Here is a 14,744-nt window from a genome sequence, read left to right on the forward strand (position 1 = left end):
TAGCTGATACCCCCTTTTACATGAGAAATATAATGCTTTTCACAAACAGACCATCAGGGGGCGCTGTATGACTGATTTTGTGCTGAAACCCCTCCCACAAGAAGCTCTGAGTACCGCGGTACTCTGGGCAAACTGCCACAATGTAACAATGTTCACAGACAGGAATTAGCTGTTTACAGCTGTCTCTAACAGCCAAAACAGCTAGGAGCAGCTACATAACCTGCCCATAGTAAAAATGTCACCATGTAATAAATGTCAGAATGTAAATCGGGGAGAGGAAAGATTTTACAATGAGCAAACACTGACTAAATCATTTATACATAATTATGGTAAAAAATGAAGCACTTTTTACACTACATTATTTTCACTGGAGTTCCTCTTTAAGGGAGCCATCTGACTACCTATACTGGAGGGAAAGGGGGGAGGAGTCATCTGGCTATATATACTAGAGAGAAGGGTCCGTTGGCTACCTATACTAGAGGGAAGGGGGAGGGGTGATCTCGCTACCTATACTGAAGGTGGCTGGTGACAGTGGCCTAGGGCAGTAACGAGTATAAATCCGGCTCTGGGCCCGCCCAATGTTTACACCCCTTCTCTTGCCTCCCCTTTTTTTCCTTCACTGCCTTGGGCCCCATTTCACAATGGTCATAAAACAAGTGCTGTGGATATGATGATCTTAAACCCTTAACAAGTGTAGCCACAAACACACCGGATCTCAAGTATAGTCCCCTGTATCGGAGGAAGGGAAGGTTAGTAGCTACCCCCCTCCCCAAAGCTCTGGGCTCCCCTAATCCCCTCTAGTTACACCCCTGCATGTAACCATTTATCCAGTGCGCCCCAACCACAAACTCCATCACAAATATCCCCAATGCCATTACCTCTACTTCAGTCTTGAGTACAATGAGGTGAGGAAGACATCCTCGAACGTGTGTACTTTGCAAGGGAAAGGTTTGCACACTCAGCACAAGTCCTAGTCTGAACGGAATGAGTTACCCAGCATGCTTTGGGCATGCTATCTAATGTAGATCCTAGTTTGGGCAGAATAATTGGCTCATTGCTGCTCATTATCGTACTATGCAGAACACTGATGAGATCTCAGCAGAACAGTGATTATCCACATGACAAAATGGCATGAAATATGATAACTGAGAATAGCCTAATACGCCACTGATGAAGTTTTAAATGAATGTTCCTTAAAATCCAAATTAATATACCATTAATTAATAATAACATGCATGTCTAGAGATACGAGATGGGACTCATTTGCAGTCAGGCTCATTTATTGACGCTCAATGAGAATAGATTGGCTCATTTGAAACAAATCTGTCTGTGCAGACATCAAAGTGTGTGATATTTCCTTATTTCCTGGTGTCTCCATGTCTTTAGGGCAAGTTCTAGACCTTTTGCTGCCTGAAGCAAACTTGTGAGGAGAAGTGCTTGAGAAATGGCCTTCGCCCGAAATGTTGTGCTATCTGTTTGTTGTACTTCCACACTATGGAATAAATACAGTTTGGATACATATCCTTCATTTTGGGTCGAGGCCTGTATGGCATCCTATACAATAAAATCCCTGTGTCGCTGCGTCCAGCTGTCCCTGTGTCCCTGTTTTTTGCTACTGCGCATGTGCGCAGTAACGGACAGCTGGACGGGACCAGGGAGCAAGGCGGGCGAGCAAGGTGGGCGGGCGAGCAAGGTGGGCGAGGCAGGCGGGTGCGCGACGGATCCAGGCGCACGCATGCGCACTGGCGGTGGCAGAAAAAAGACCTAGAGTCCGTTTTTAAATGGGTTGGGGTCTACTGGTAACACATAACTGTGAATAACATAAATAACTGTCCGCTCCACTCTGTGCAGAATGGATCCACCGCAAATGGCAACCTTGCCGGAGGCCACTTTCACACTAGCAACCAGCGTTTTGGTTGCGGTGGGATCGGACGATCGCATCACACACCAATGCTAAAAAAAGGCTTTGTAGATATCCACGGTGATGAGCCTTTATGTAATTCTTGGCAGCAAATCAAATATATTGCTCACTTCCTGTGGTGGAAAACACATTGCAAGCAAGTGTATTGACAAAACCTGTTACCGCGCTTGCGCGCCGCAACCTTAACAAACTTAAAATATATGCAGAGCCATTGTCGTACATGACTTCCGGTCAACTCACATAGCCACGGATGTTGCCCCATAACGCGTCAGATGCGATGCTTCCGGCACATCATATGAAATGTCCCATAGACTTTCACTGCTTTAGTGTTAGCCTGCGGTAAAAAAGGGTAACACAATGAAAATGTCCTGGTGTGAAAGCGTCCTCGGGCTACGTTTGCATAGTGTTGAGCAGAAATGACACCCATGCGTAATTACGCATCATAATACACAATTACGTATCTGTTCCAGATTATGCATCGTAATTGTAATGCGTAATTTCAGGGGAACAGTGTAAGCAATTTCATAGTTAATTGTTCCCATTTGTAATTGCGCATGAATTTACGCGTAATTTATGCATAATTTTGTGCCGACTTTGACTGTTAATAGCAAAGCCCCTGTACATGCCATTTCTACCAAAATAGCTACGTATGTTAAGAAGAATAGTGGGTACAAGTTACACAAATAATTGTTCAAAAAGACTTTGTAGTTTTTGAGAAAATCGATTTTAAATATATTAAAAAATGTTTTTTACATTTTCTCTAAGTTTAAAAAACATTTTTCTTTGCATTTTTAAAATCCATTTTCTCAAAAACTACAAAGTCTTTTTGAAAAAAAATTTGGACTTGTGCCCAATATTCTCTGTAACATATGTAACAATTTTGGTAGCAACAGCATGTATGGGGGCTTCGCTATTCACCACCAAAGTCTGCAAGAAATTATGCGTAAATTAAGCATATATTAATGCGTAATTACGAATGATTACACAAAGTCAATTGACAATTTTTTTATTTTTTTTTGGACCTCAGCTCAATTTTGCCCAGCCTATAAAAAGCACTTCACAATGTGAATTGACAATTTACGCGTAATTTTGCGTAATCGTAGTTAGCAGATTACGATCATCACTACATTTGCAGTGGGGTGCAAAGTTCAACTCTGCAAAGTGTGCTCCCAGCCTCAGGGTAAATGTAGTGGTAGTGACAACCTGTGAGCACTGGTCAGTCATTGGCCTCAATTCACTAAGATCCTGCTGGAGATAATAAGGCAAGAGAAAACTGACCTCCACACAGTAAGAGAGTTATCTTATCTCTTCATTCCTTAAGTTACCTCCTCTGTAGTTAAGTTACCTCCTCTGTAATTAAGTTACCTCCTCTGTAGTTATTTTCACATGCAGCTAATTAACAGCCCGTCTTTAACTTTAGAATTCTGGAGTTATTTTAAGGATTGAAGAGTTAACTTAAAGACAGAAGAGTTAACTTTAGGTTTGCCTGAGGTAAAATGTTTCCTGAATACTGCATGCCTCATCACCATGGTGATAACTATAGAAACGTTATTAAAGACAGGAGATAAGCTTAGTGAATTGAGGCCAATGTCATTCACAAAATGCCAGAACTTGCTTCAATTCAAAAATTACACGGTTTACTACACATCATTGCAAAAAAAAAAAAAAAAAGTAAATAAAACTCATTAACCTCCCCAGCGTTCAATTTCCCCAGGATTTCTGTGCAAACAGTCAAAAAATGTATTTTTAAAACTTTTTTTTTCCCTGTAACTTGCCAAAATGTGTCAAGCAAGGGTCTAGTATACAGTGCAGGAGAGTATTGATGTGTATGCATGTTTATACCGTTCACAGCATGTTTTTTTGAACGGACATTTCTGTCCATACCGCTAGGGAGGTTAAAAACATGAGTGTGTACTTGCTGATGATAACTGCACAGCCGGCTGTGGAGGCACACCACACACTTCTAACAATCACAATCACCTACACCACACATGCAGGGATACCAATTCCACCACATAAAATCAGTCAATTTTCCCTATTCTGCAATATTGGTTTGGAGCATGCTCAATAAGTCAAATAAGTTAAAGCGGAACTGAAAATTCAAAAAAAAAAAAAAGACTTTCACTTACCTGGGGCTTCTTCCAGCCCTTTGCAGCTGTCCTGTCCCGCACCGGTCCTCCATTCTCCCCCCACCAGCTAATTTCAGTTCAGTCGACTTGTAAGTCGATGGGCCACTGCCCCTGCACAGCCCTTCCACACATAGCCTTGTTCGCGTTCCAATCCACAATAGCGTCCTGTGCCTGTGCAGGATGCTATTGCGGAAGGGAACGTGAGCAAAGCTACGCGTGGCCACAGCTGCGCAGGTGCAGTGGGCGGCCTGTTGGCGAAACTGAAACTAATTGGCGGTGGGGGAACGGAGGGGGGGAACAGAGGATTGTGGAGGACCAGCGAAGGACAGGATGGCTACAAGGGGCTGGCAGAAGCCCCAGGTAAGTAAAAGTAAAACTCTTTGTTGTTTTTTTAATCTTCATTTCCGCTATAATTAATCCTCAAGGCAATTGGCATATTCAAAATGCTTTAGAATCCTCATAGAATACATATATACATATAGCTGTGCTGACATGTGTAACACATAAATTGCTCTCACCCTCTGTTGTGTCTATAATCAGACACCATAAGGTCACTCGCCTGTGTGTGATAATTATCCAAGGAATGTCTCCTGAGGGCTGACTGAGTAGGGGCAATCTACAAGTGTCAGGCTCTCTCCTGTAGCATGTTCTGTCGGTTGCAGTGGGACTGCAACCGGGCAGTTCTGACTTATCTGCTTGCATTCAGTTGCGCATTTGCAATAAGTCTCAATGGCCTCAATTCACTAAGCTTATCTCCTGTCTTTAATAACTCTTCTAGAGTTGTTACCATGGTGATAAGGCATGTAGTATTCAGGAAACATTTTACCTCAGGCAAGCCTAAAGTTAACTCTTCTGTCTTTAAGTTAACTCTTCAATCCTTAAAATAACTCCAGAGTTAAAGACAGGCTGGTAATTAACTGCGTGTGAAAATAACTACAGAGGAGGTAAATTAACTACAGAGGAGGTAAATTAACTACAGAGGAGGTAACTTAAGGAATGAAGAGATAAAATAACTCTCTCACTGTGTGGAGGTAAGTTTTCTCTTGCCTTATTATCTCCAGCATGATCTTAGTGAATTGAGGCCATTGGCCTCAATTCACTAAGATCATGCTGGAGATAATAAGGCAAGAGAAAACTTACCTCCACATAAGAGAGAATTATCTTATCTCTTTTCCTTGTACATGCAGTCATTAGAACATTGCTGCAGATCGAGACAGAATTTTTTTTTACAAACCCTGGGGAGCTCTGGTGACGGAAGGAAGGAATGGACTGAGTAGGGTGAGTGTACAAATTCTAAAGTTTGTATGATTCCTTATCTGTGTGATGGGTGCATGCAGTCATTAGAACAATGGCACAGATTGGAGACTGGTTGTTTTTTTTTTTTTTTTTTGGGGGGGGGGAGCGGGGGGGGGGTTTACAGACCTTTAATTTCTGTTCACCCCCTATATAAAACGCAGCCCTGACATATGGCTCAGGTTCAGTGAAAGGTAGATCTGCCTCTGCTTGTCTTATGTAAGATCTCAGCATATATCCCTTAGTTCATTGCAGGACATCAGGAGAGTTGTGCTACAACTTCCACAAGGAATAAATAGCTACACTGGAAGTTATGTGCACATTTACAAACAAGGCAATTATACCACCAGTCCTAAATTGGGTATAAAAATAGCCATTCGCAAAGCAGATATAAGATACTTGTGTGCTGCATAGAAGTTCACTGTTTATTATCCCCAATATGCTCAGGCCTTCACAATCTTCAAGATGACATTGGTCATCCCGGGCTTTGACACTACATGCAACTGAGCAGTGCATAGCAGTATGGGACTCTTTTATCACTTCAGCACTACTATTTGGTGAGGAAAAAGCTGCTGCTTTCTAATGCAGAATTGTGACTAGGAGGACCTCATTCCACCTTTTGATAGAAACGGGAATGAGCTTCCAGTATATTCGGACAGTGGTAAGTGGTTTCAAATAGTGTTGGTGTTCAAATTTGGAAACCTGAATTATGCCAAACGCTGCACTTCAGCACCCAAGTTGGTGGACGGGGTCACCGTGTTGCATTTTCATGTGACATCAAGCCTCCCATAAAGTCTTTAGGTCAAACGATGTCCACACATATCACAGGGCTGCCAAATCATCCCTTCAAATACTGAAAAATCTAAGTAATTCAAATTGTGGGGCTACTTACACATAACCATTGCCTAAACCAGGGTTTCTCAACAAAGATCTCAAGTGCCCCCAACAGTTCATGTTTTGTAGCAAACTACAACCATTCATCGATGGGGTAATTAATGTCTCAGCAGAGCTCATTATTATTGGGTTTTTTTACAGTTATTGGTTTTTGTACGATATATATATATGCCCCCGGAGACTTCATCTTAGCTCCAGGGGCATAGATATACATACCTCGCCACGATTATCACTGCGCGTGTTCACCGCCTGTTAGTAGACTGATCAGCGAATGGGAACATTCCATTGGCCAAATAGTAAAATTACACCTACATACATATAATTAAATAAAATAACCCATTAATAACCCCTTACCTCTACCCCTTCCATAATTACCAAAAAAAACCATTTGTCATAAAAAAGTGACATTTAAAAAAAATACATAGTTACCTTAGCAACACAACCTGTTTTTTTTTAATATGCATGTCATGCGGGTATATTACTGTTATTTTTGCAAATAAGGGCTTGTAATTAAAACTGAAACTGAAAAAAATACACCTTTATTTCCAAATAAAATATATATTGTATTAGGGTCATATTTTAACAAATGGGCAAATAAAATGTGTGGGTTTTTATCAACAGCAGCACGTTTTATTTTAAAAACTATAATAGCCGAAAACTATGAAAATATTTTTTCCCATTTTTTTTCTTATTATTCCTGTTACATTGCATTTAGAATAAAATAAAGATATAGATCATTTTGTTGTGATAAGTAATGATAAATTTATTGGTGAATGAATGGGAGGACTGCTGAAAGGTTAAAATTGCTCTGGTCCTTAAGGAGAAAAACCCCTTAGTGGTGAGCTGGTTAACTACCTCTGTAGATTTCCCCAAAACATGCACTGTTAGGGAAACTTGAATTTATATAGCCTGGCCTAAACTAAACTGCATTATTCATATGTGTCAATAATTAAAGAGATGAGTTGGCAACTCTGACATATGCTTTACATGCCAATTTTCAGTGTTCAACTCAACCAGGACACTGAAATGGTGGCCCTCCGCAGACCACAAAGTCCTGGAGAGAAACAAAATGTCTGAGGTCAAAGTGATTTTGTGTTTATGTCATTACAGGAGATGCTTCAGGGACAGGACTATACAATCTATTTAATCTGTTTATATTGTAAATACATTTAAACTACAAGTTTACCAAAAGCATTTCCTGTGACCCACAAATCTTTGGCCCAAGATAGACTACTGTCCTCTTGCATCTTTATCTCCTCTCAGACAGAACTCTGGCAGCAGCGCTCTCCTGAGGTTACAATATTTCAAGCCTCTGGCAGTGGAAGAGTGTGCGCTGATCCTCTTTACTGATCATAAATCGCAGGATGCCTCTGAAAAATTTATGCTCTTGGCTGCTTCTCCTGAAAAGTACATTTGACGTAAATTCTAAAAAAAAAAAAGGGAGGGCAAGCATGAGGCAAGCAATGAAGTTATAATATTCTGAAGGCTTGGCTGTACAACAGCCACAATAAACTCTTGGTAAGTTCAGATGTTCAGATGGCTTTGAAGTCAATTATTTCATTTCAGTTTTCCTTTCTTAATTTTTGGCTGGCGGACTGATCAGTAAAAAAACCCACATAAAACCAATATCCTTGCATCCTATCTCTTTTCTCATTACAACTCTCTGTACACAGTGGCCCATATTATTATTATTATTGATTTATAAAGCACCAACATATTCCGTGGCGCTGTACAAAGTAAGAAACACACATGGGGTACATAATACAGACAATGGTGTACACTAATATACAAGATACATCTTTCAGACCCTCCTGCTGGGCGGACTCTCAGCCGACAGTAGTGCGTGTGTACACATTGTAGGCGGACTGATAAGGCTGTTCCTGAACGATCACGCACTACTATCGGCTGAAAGTCCGCCCAGCGGGAGGGTCTGACGGACCCGTCGTTGGCTTCCGTAGTGCGTGTGTATGCACCTTTACAGGAGCCTATAGGCACAGATGTCCTGGCACACTAGACTTCGTCCTCCATGAACCTACAAACCTCCAACCAAACTGCACTGCAATTGTGATGGATGGCCCAGCTGTCACTTCTCCCTTACTTCGTTTGCCCTTCATAGGTAGTTACAGGTTCCCCTTAGTATTAGGTAGCCAGATGTACCCTCAGTTTTAAGTTGTCCCCGACTGGGGGGAGATCTTGTCAGTGGAATTCCAAGAGCTGGGTGAGTAAACTCTTATTTACTTTATTTACTTATTTACATTCAGGACTCTACATAGGGATGGAGAGAGGGAGATGCTCGAGGAGCAGAGTGAGACGCCTTTCTATCATCAGGTGCCTGTAGGCACATGCCTATAGTGCCTTATGGTAAATCCCACCCTGATCCTAGGTGATATTTTCACACCTTATCAATAAAACGTCTTTTAAGCCACCAGGAAGCAAGAAAATACTCAGGAAGATTTGACAGTAGTTTGTCACCTACTTTTCAGAACTTTTTTATTGCAGAGTGCTGAAAAGTTATTTTAAATAGAAGATGAAAAATGATTTACTAGGAGAAAACCTATGAGAAAAAAAGCAAATTGCATATGGCTCTCTGACTCTTCAGCCTAGTAAAGCCTAGGCCAGAGGACCTTCCAGCAATCCTGGCACACTGACAAGCTGGTGGCTGAACATAATGGAAACATGAGCAAGGATTTATAAAAATGTCCTACATCTGTTTAGGTATGCTCTCTATTCTTCTATATCTTCACAATCCCATAATCCCAAACAGCTTTTAAGACTTTCAGACCATTATGCCATCCTCAGCCTCCACGTCCAACTCCCTAAATTTTTAAGGGCCTGAGCTCACTGATGCAGATATATCCGCTTTCAGTTACACATCAATGTTAGAGATGCTGAAAAGCGGACAGAAGCAGATACAACTGCGTCAGTGGGCTCAGGGCCCTTACTGATGACTTTGTCATATTTTTTTAAGCTCAAATCTACAACGGCAAAAACAACCTCACTGTGCAGCCTAGTCTGTGCACTCCATAAGCTGTCACTGCCCACAAAATGGAACATCCACGGTACAACCACTCAGGCGCGGCTGTTCCATTAGACATGTCATAATAACTGTAAGGAAAAACGGGGCAGCTGTGGCGAACAGTACCGCCACCGCAGCTGCCTCCGTGCCGCTGCCCGTCCTCCCGGCGTCTAGGACGCCGAGGACGGAACGTTCGTTGTTTCAAGGGGTCACCGTCTCGCGCGGGCGCGATCACAGACGGGACCTTTATGCTAGGAGGAGGCTCATCAGCTGACCTGCTGGTCGGCTGACGTCAGAGGAGTCTCACGGCGCCCAGGATTGGCTGATTACAGGGGGCGTGCCAGTGAGGTCTCCTCTGCTTCTTAAGCCTCCGGGCTTCATTCAGAAACTGTCTGCTGTCGTGAATACTTCAGTGTTAGCGCTCAGACCTTAGACTAGATCCCAGGTGTTGAAACCAAGGACTTCACACCTAGACTAGGTTATTGCTATATTGTTATTGATAATCTGTGTATGATTCTGGCTATACTCTGACCTTGCATCTGCTCATTGATTCTGTACTTCTGCCTATCTGACTTGTTGCTGAACCTCTGCCTGTTTACCCGTTATCCTTTGCCTCATGATTCTGTTTCGATACTTCCTCTCTGTTGCCGAACTTAGCCTGTCTGACCACTCTGTCCTCACCAGTGGGCCTAGCCTCTGGTGAGGGATTTCTAGTTTAGAATCACCTGCTCCTCAGGTGATCATTAGTTGCAGTACTGTTTGTAACTCCTGCTCCTCAGGTGTTCACTAGCCTGCAGTACAGTCTTAATCACCTGCTCCTCAGGTGATCATTAGTTGCAGTACTGTTTGTAACTCCTGCTCCTCAGGTGTTCACTAGCCTGAAGTACAGTCTTAATCACCTGCTCCTCAGGTGATCACTAGTCGCAGTATTGTTTATAGCACCTGCTCCTCAGGTGTCCTCTAGGCTGCAGTACCATCTTAATCACCTGCTCCTCAGGTGATCACTAGGCTGCAGTACAGTCTGAATCACCCGCTTCTCGGGAGATTCTATCTCTTCTGTATCAGTATCTCCAGCGTGCTGGGGCTTGTACGCTATTAACAGTTAGTGTACTGATTGTACCTCACCAGCCCCTCTGGTGAGGTCTCGCCAAACTATTATATTACAGTTGCACCAAGCACTACACTCTAGCACCCTTTTGGCTATACTAGTATTATTGGTGATTCTGCAGATCACCACATATTCAGACATCTGAGTTGCTACACCCAACCGTTACAATAACACTGCATGCACATTTCAATGGATTCAGTGTGAACCTACTGTAATAGAGGTTGGGGTTTATTGATTGAAAGCCATATAATACTTTAATCATTTAAAGAGGAACTGTGGTAAAAATAATGTAATAAAAATGTTTATGCACAGAGGGAAATACCACTTGCTTGGCAGTTGGAAAAAGCAGTTGCTTGGCATTATTTCTTACGATGCAACAAGGTTCACAAACAGGAAACTGTCATGGCCATAGCCCTGGTATCACACTGTGGGAGGGGTTTCACCACAATATCAGTCATACAAACGTCCCTGATGATTTATTCAAGAAAAGGTAAAGATTTCTCGTGGGAAAGGGGTTGTCGGCTACTGATTGGGATGAAGTTCAATCCTGGGTAAGGTCCCTGTCTGAGCGGAAAATCTACTTTGGCACATGGTAATATCTAGAAAAAAATATATTCTGGCACTGAAACCTGGGAAATATGTGGGAGGAGCTTCCGAAGTACACATTAGCACCCACATGGTGTGTAGCAAGGATCCTCAGACTAAATCCAGATAAGCAAGGAAACATTATCAATATTTGCCTGGAGCAACATTCTAGTCAGCCTCCAGATTGCTATGCACATGAGCCAGACGTCCGAAGAAACACATACTAATGGAATCTGTGCTTTAAACATCCATAGGATTTATTTCCTGGCTTAATTCTTTAGATTTCCAACTAACATTAAGAGGACCATGTAAACAATTGTAAAAGTGTGCATTGAAAATGATCATAGAAACACTGACCACTATTCAATTCACATTTTTCATCCTAGGAGATAAATCTTCATCTTCTACATTTTGTAACTTCTTTTTAAATGAACTTTCCAGCGCTTTTTAAATGAACTTTCCAGCTCTGCAATTGAAAAAGTACAAAAAGTAGGTGAAAAGTACTGTCAACTAGTGTTGGGCGAACATCTAGATGTTCGGGTTCGGGCCGAACAGGCCGAACATGGCCGCGATGTTCGGGTGTTCGACCCGAACTCCGAACATAATGGAAGTCAATGGGGACCCGAACTTTTGTGCTTTGTAAAGCCTCCTTACATGCTACATACCCCAAATTTACAGGGTATGTGCACCTTGGGAGTGGGTACAAGAGGAAAAAAAAATTAGCAAAAAGAGCTTATAGTTTTTGAGAAAATTGATTGTAAAGTTTCAAAGGAAAAATTGTCTTTTAAATGCTGAAAATGTCATGTTTCTTTGCACAGGTAACATGGTTTTTACCGCCAGGCAGTCATAAATGTAATAAAGATAAGAGGTTCAATAAACAGGGACTGGTAACGCTAACCCAGCAGCAGCAGCAGCACACGTGATGGAACAGGAGGAGGCGCAGGAGGAGAAGGCCACGCTTTTTGAGACACAACAACCCAGGCCTTGCATGAGGACAAGAAGCGTGCGGATAGCATGCTTTTTACCGCCATGCAGTCATAAATGTAATAAAGATAAGAGGTTCAATAAACAGGGACCGGTAACGCTAACCCAGCAGCAGCACAGAGCACACGTGATGGAACAGGAGGAGGCGCAGGAGGAGAAGGCCACGCTTTTTGAGACACAACAACCCAGGCCTTGCATGAGGACAAGAAGCGTGCGGATATAGCAATGCTTTTTGCCGCCATGCAGTCATAAATGTAATACAGATGAGAGGTTCAATAAACAGAGACTGGAAACGCTAACCCAGCAGCAGCACACATGATGGAACAGGAGGAGGTGCAGGAGGAGAAGGCCACGCTTTTTGAGACGCAACCCAGGCCTTGCATGAGGACAAAAAGCGTGCGGATATAGCAATGCTTTTTGCCGCCATGCAGTCATAAATGTAATACAGATGAGAGGTTCAATAAACAGGGACTGGAAATGCTAACCCAGCAGCAGCAGACGTGATGGAACAGGAGCAGGCGCAGGAGGAGAAGGCCAAGCTTTTTGAGACACAACAACACAGGCCTTGCATGAGGACAAAAAGCGTGCGGATATAGCAATGCTTTTTGCCGCCATGCAGTCATAAATGTAATACAGATGAGAGGTTCAATAAACAGAGACTGGAAACGCTAACCCAGCAGCAGCACACATGATGGAACAGGAGGAGGCGCAGGAGGAGAAGGCCACGCTTTTTGAGACGCAACCCAGGCCTTGCATGAGGACAAAAAGCGTGCGGATATAGCAATGCTTTTTGCCGCCATGCAGTCATAAATGTAATACAGATGAGAGGTTCAATAAACAGGGACTGGAAATGCTAACCCAGCAGCAGCAGACGTGATGGAACAGGAGCAGGCGCAGGAGGAGAAGGCCAAGCTTTTTGAGACACAACAACACAGGCCTTGCATGAGGACAAAAAGCGTGCGGATATAGCAATGCTTTTTGCCGCCATGCAGTCATAAGTGTAATACAGATGAGAGGTTCAATAAACAGGGACCGGAAACGCTAAACCATCCCAGATGTTCATTGGTCATGTTACTTGGTTGGGGTCCTGGAGTGTTGCGTAGTCGTTTCCAATCCAGGATTGATTCATTTTAATTTGAGTCAGACGGTCTGCATTTTCTGTGGAGAGGCGGATACGCCGATCTGTGACGATGCCTCCGGCAGCACTGAAACAGCGTTCCGACATAACGCTCGCTGCCGGGCAAGCCAGCACCTCTATTGCGTACATTGCCAGTTCGTGCCAGGTGTCTAGCTTCGATACCCAATAGTTGAAGGGTGCAGATGGATTGTTAGACACAGCTACGTCATCTGACATGTAGTCCTTGACCATCTTCTCCAGGCGATCGGTGTTGGAGGTGGATCTGCACGCTTGCTGTTCAGTGGGCTGCTGCTGCATGGGTGTCAGAAAATTTTCCCACTCCAAGGACACTGCCGATACCATTCCCTTTTGGGTACTAGCTGCGGCTTGCGTTGTTTGCTGCCCTCCTGGTCGTCCTGGGTTTGCGGAAGTCAGTCTGTCTGCGTACAACTGGCTAGAGGAGGGGGAGGATGTCAATCTCCTCTCTAAAGTCTCCACAAGGGCCTGCTGGTATTCTTCCATTTTGACCTGTCTGACTCTTTCTTCAAGCAGTTTTGGAACATTGTGTTTGTACCGTGGATCCAGAAGGGTATAAACCCAGTAATTGGTGTTGTCCAGAATGCGCACAATGCGTGGGTCACGTTCAATGCAGTCTAGCATGAATTGAGCCATGTGTGCCAGAGTCCCACCAGAATCCTCATCATCCTCTTGTGAGCGTTGTGATAGTTGTTGTGATGCATCATAGTCGTCACCTTCCTCCTGGTCTGCTTCTGCTGACCATTCGCGTTGAATTGTGGAAGTCCAACGTGCACCGCTCTGGCCCTCGTCAGTGGTGGCATGAAACTCCTGCTCCAACTCCAGCTGTTCCTCCTCCTCTTCTTCGTCATAGCTGCTGGGGCCAGCGTTCCCTGAGGCGGATGGCCTGATGTTGGTACCATCACGCTGATCGTTTTCTCCTTCAGATTCCCCCAGTTGCATCATGACAGCTGTTTCCTTGATTTTTAACATCGACCTCTTCAGTAAACACAGCAGTGGTATGGTAATGCTGACTGAAGAGTTGTCACTGCTCACAAGCAACGTGGATTGCTCAAAATTTTGGAGGACTTGGCAGAGGTCCAACATGTTGGCCCAATCGGATCCACAGAAGCTTGGCAGCTGGCCGGATGCGCCTCGGTACTGCGCCGTCATGTACTGGACCACTGCACTCTTCTGCTCGCAAAAGCGGGCTAGCATGTGCAGCGTAGAATTCCAGCGCGTAGGGACATCACACAGCAAGCGATGGTGGGGGAGATTGAAGCGCTCCTGCATCTTGGCGAGTGCCCCCGAAGCAGTACTGGAAGTTCTACAATGTTTGGCCACTCGACGCACCTTCAACAGAAGATCGGCCACGCCTGGGTATGTCCTCAGGAACCGCTGAACTACTAGGTTCATCACGTGCGCCAGGCAAGGGATGTGTGTCAGCTTAGCCAACCTTAAAGCGCGAATGAGATTACTCCCATTATCACACACAACCATGCCCGGTTTCAGGTCCAGCGGTGCCAGCCACAAATCCGTCTGTTCCTTTATTCCCTTCCAAATTTCCTCCCCTGTGTGCTGCTTATCCCCAAGGCAGATTAGCTTCAGCAACGCTTGCTGACGCATGCCAACAGCTGTGCTGCACTGCTTCCACGATCCTACTGCTGCTGGGTTAGCGTTTC

This window comes from Hyperolius riggenbachi, chromosome 3, assembly GCF_040937935.1.
Source record: "Hyperolius riggenbachi isolate aHypRig1 chromosome 3, aHypRig1.pri, whole genome shotgun sequence".
In the NCBI taxonomy this organism is placed as follows: Eukaryota; Metazoa; Chordata; class Amphibia; order Anura; family Hyperoliidae; genus Hyperolius; species Hyperolius riggenbachi.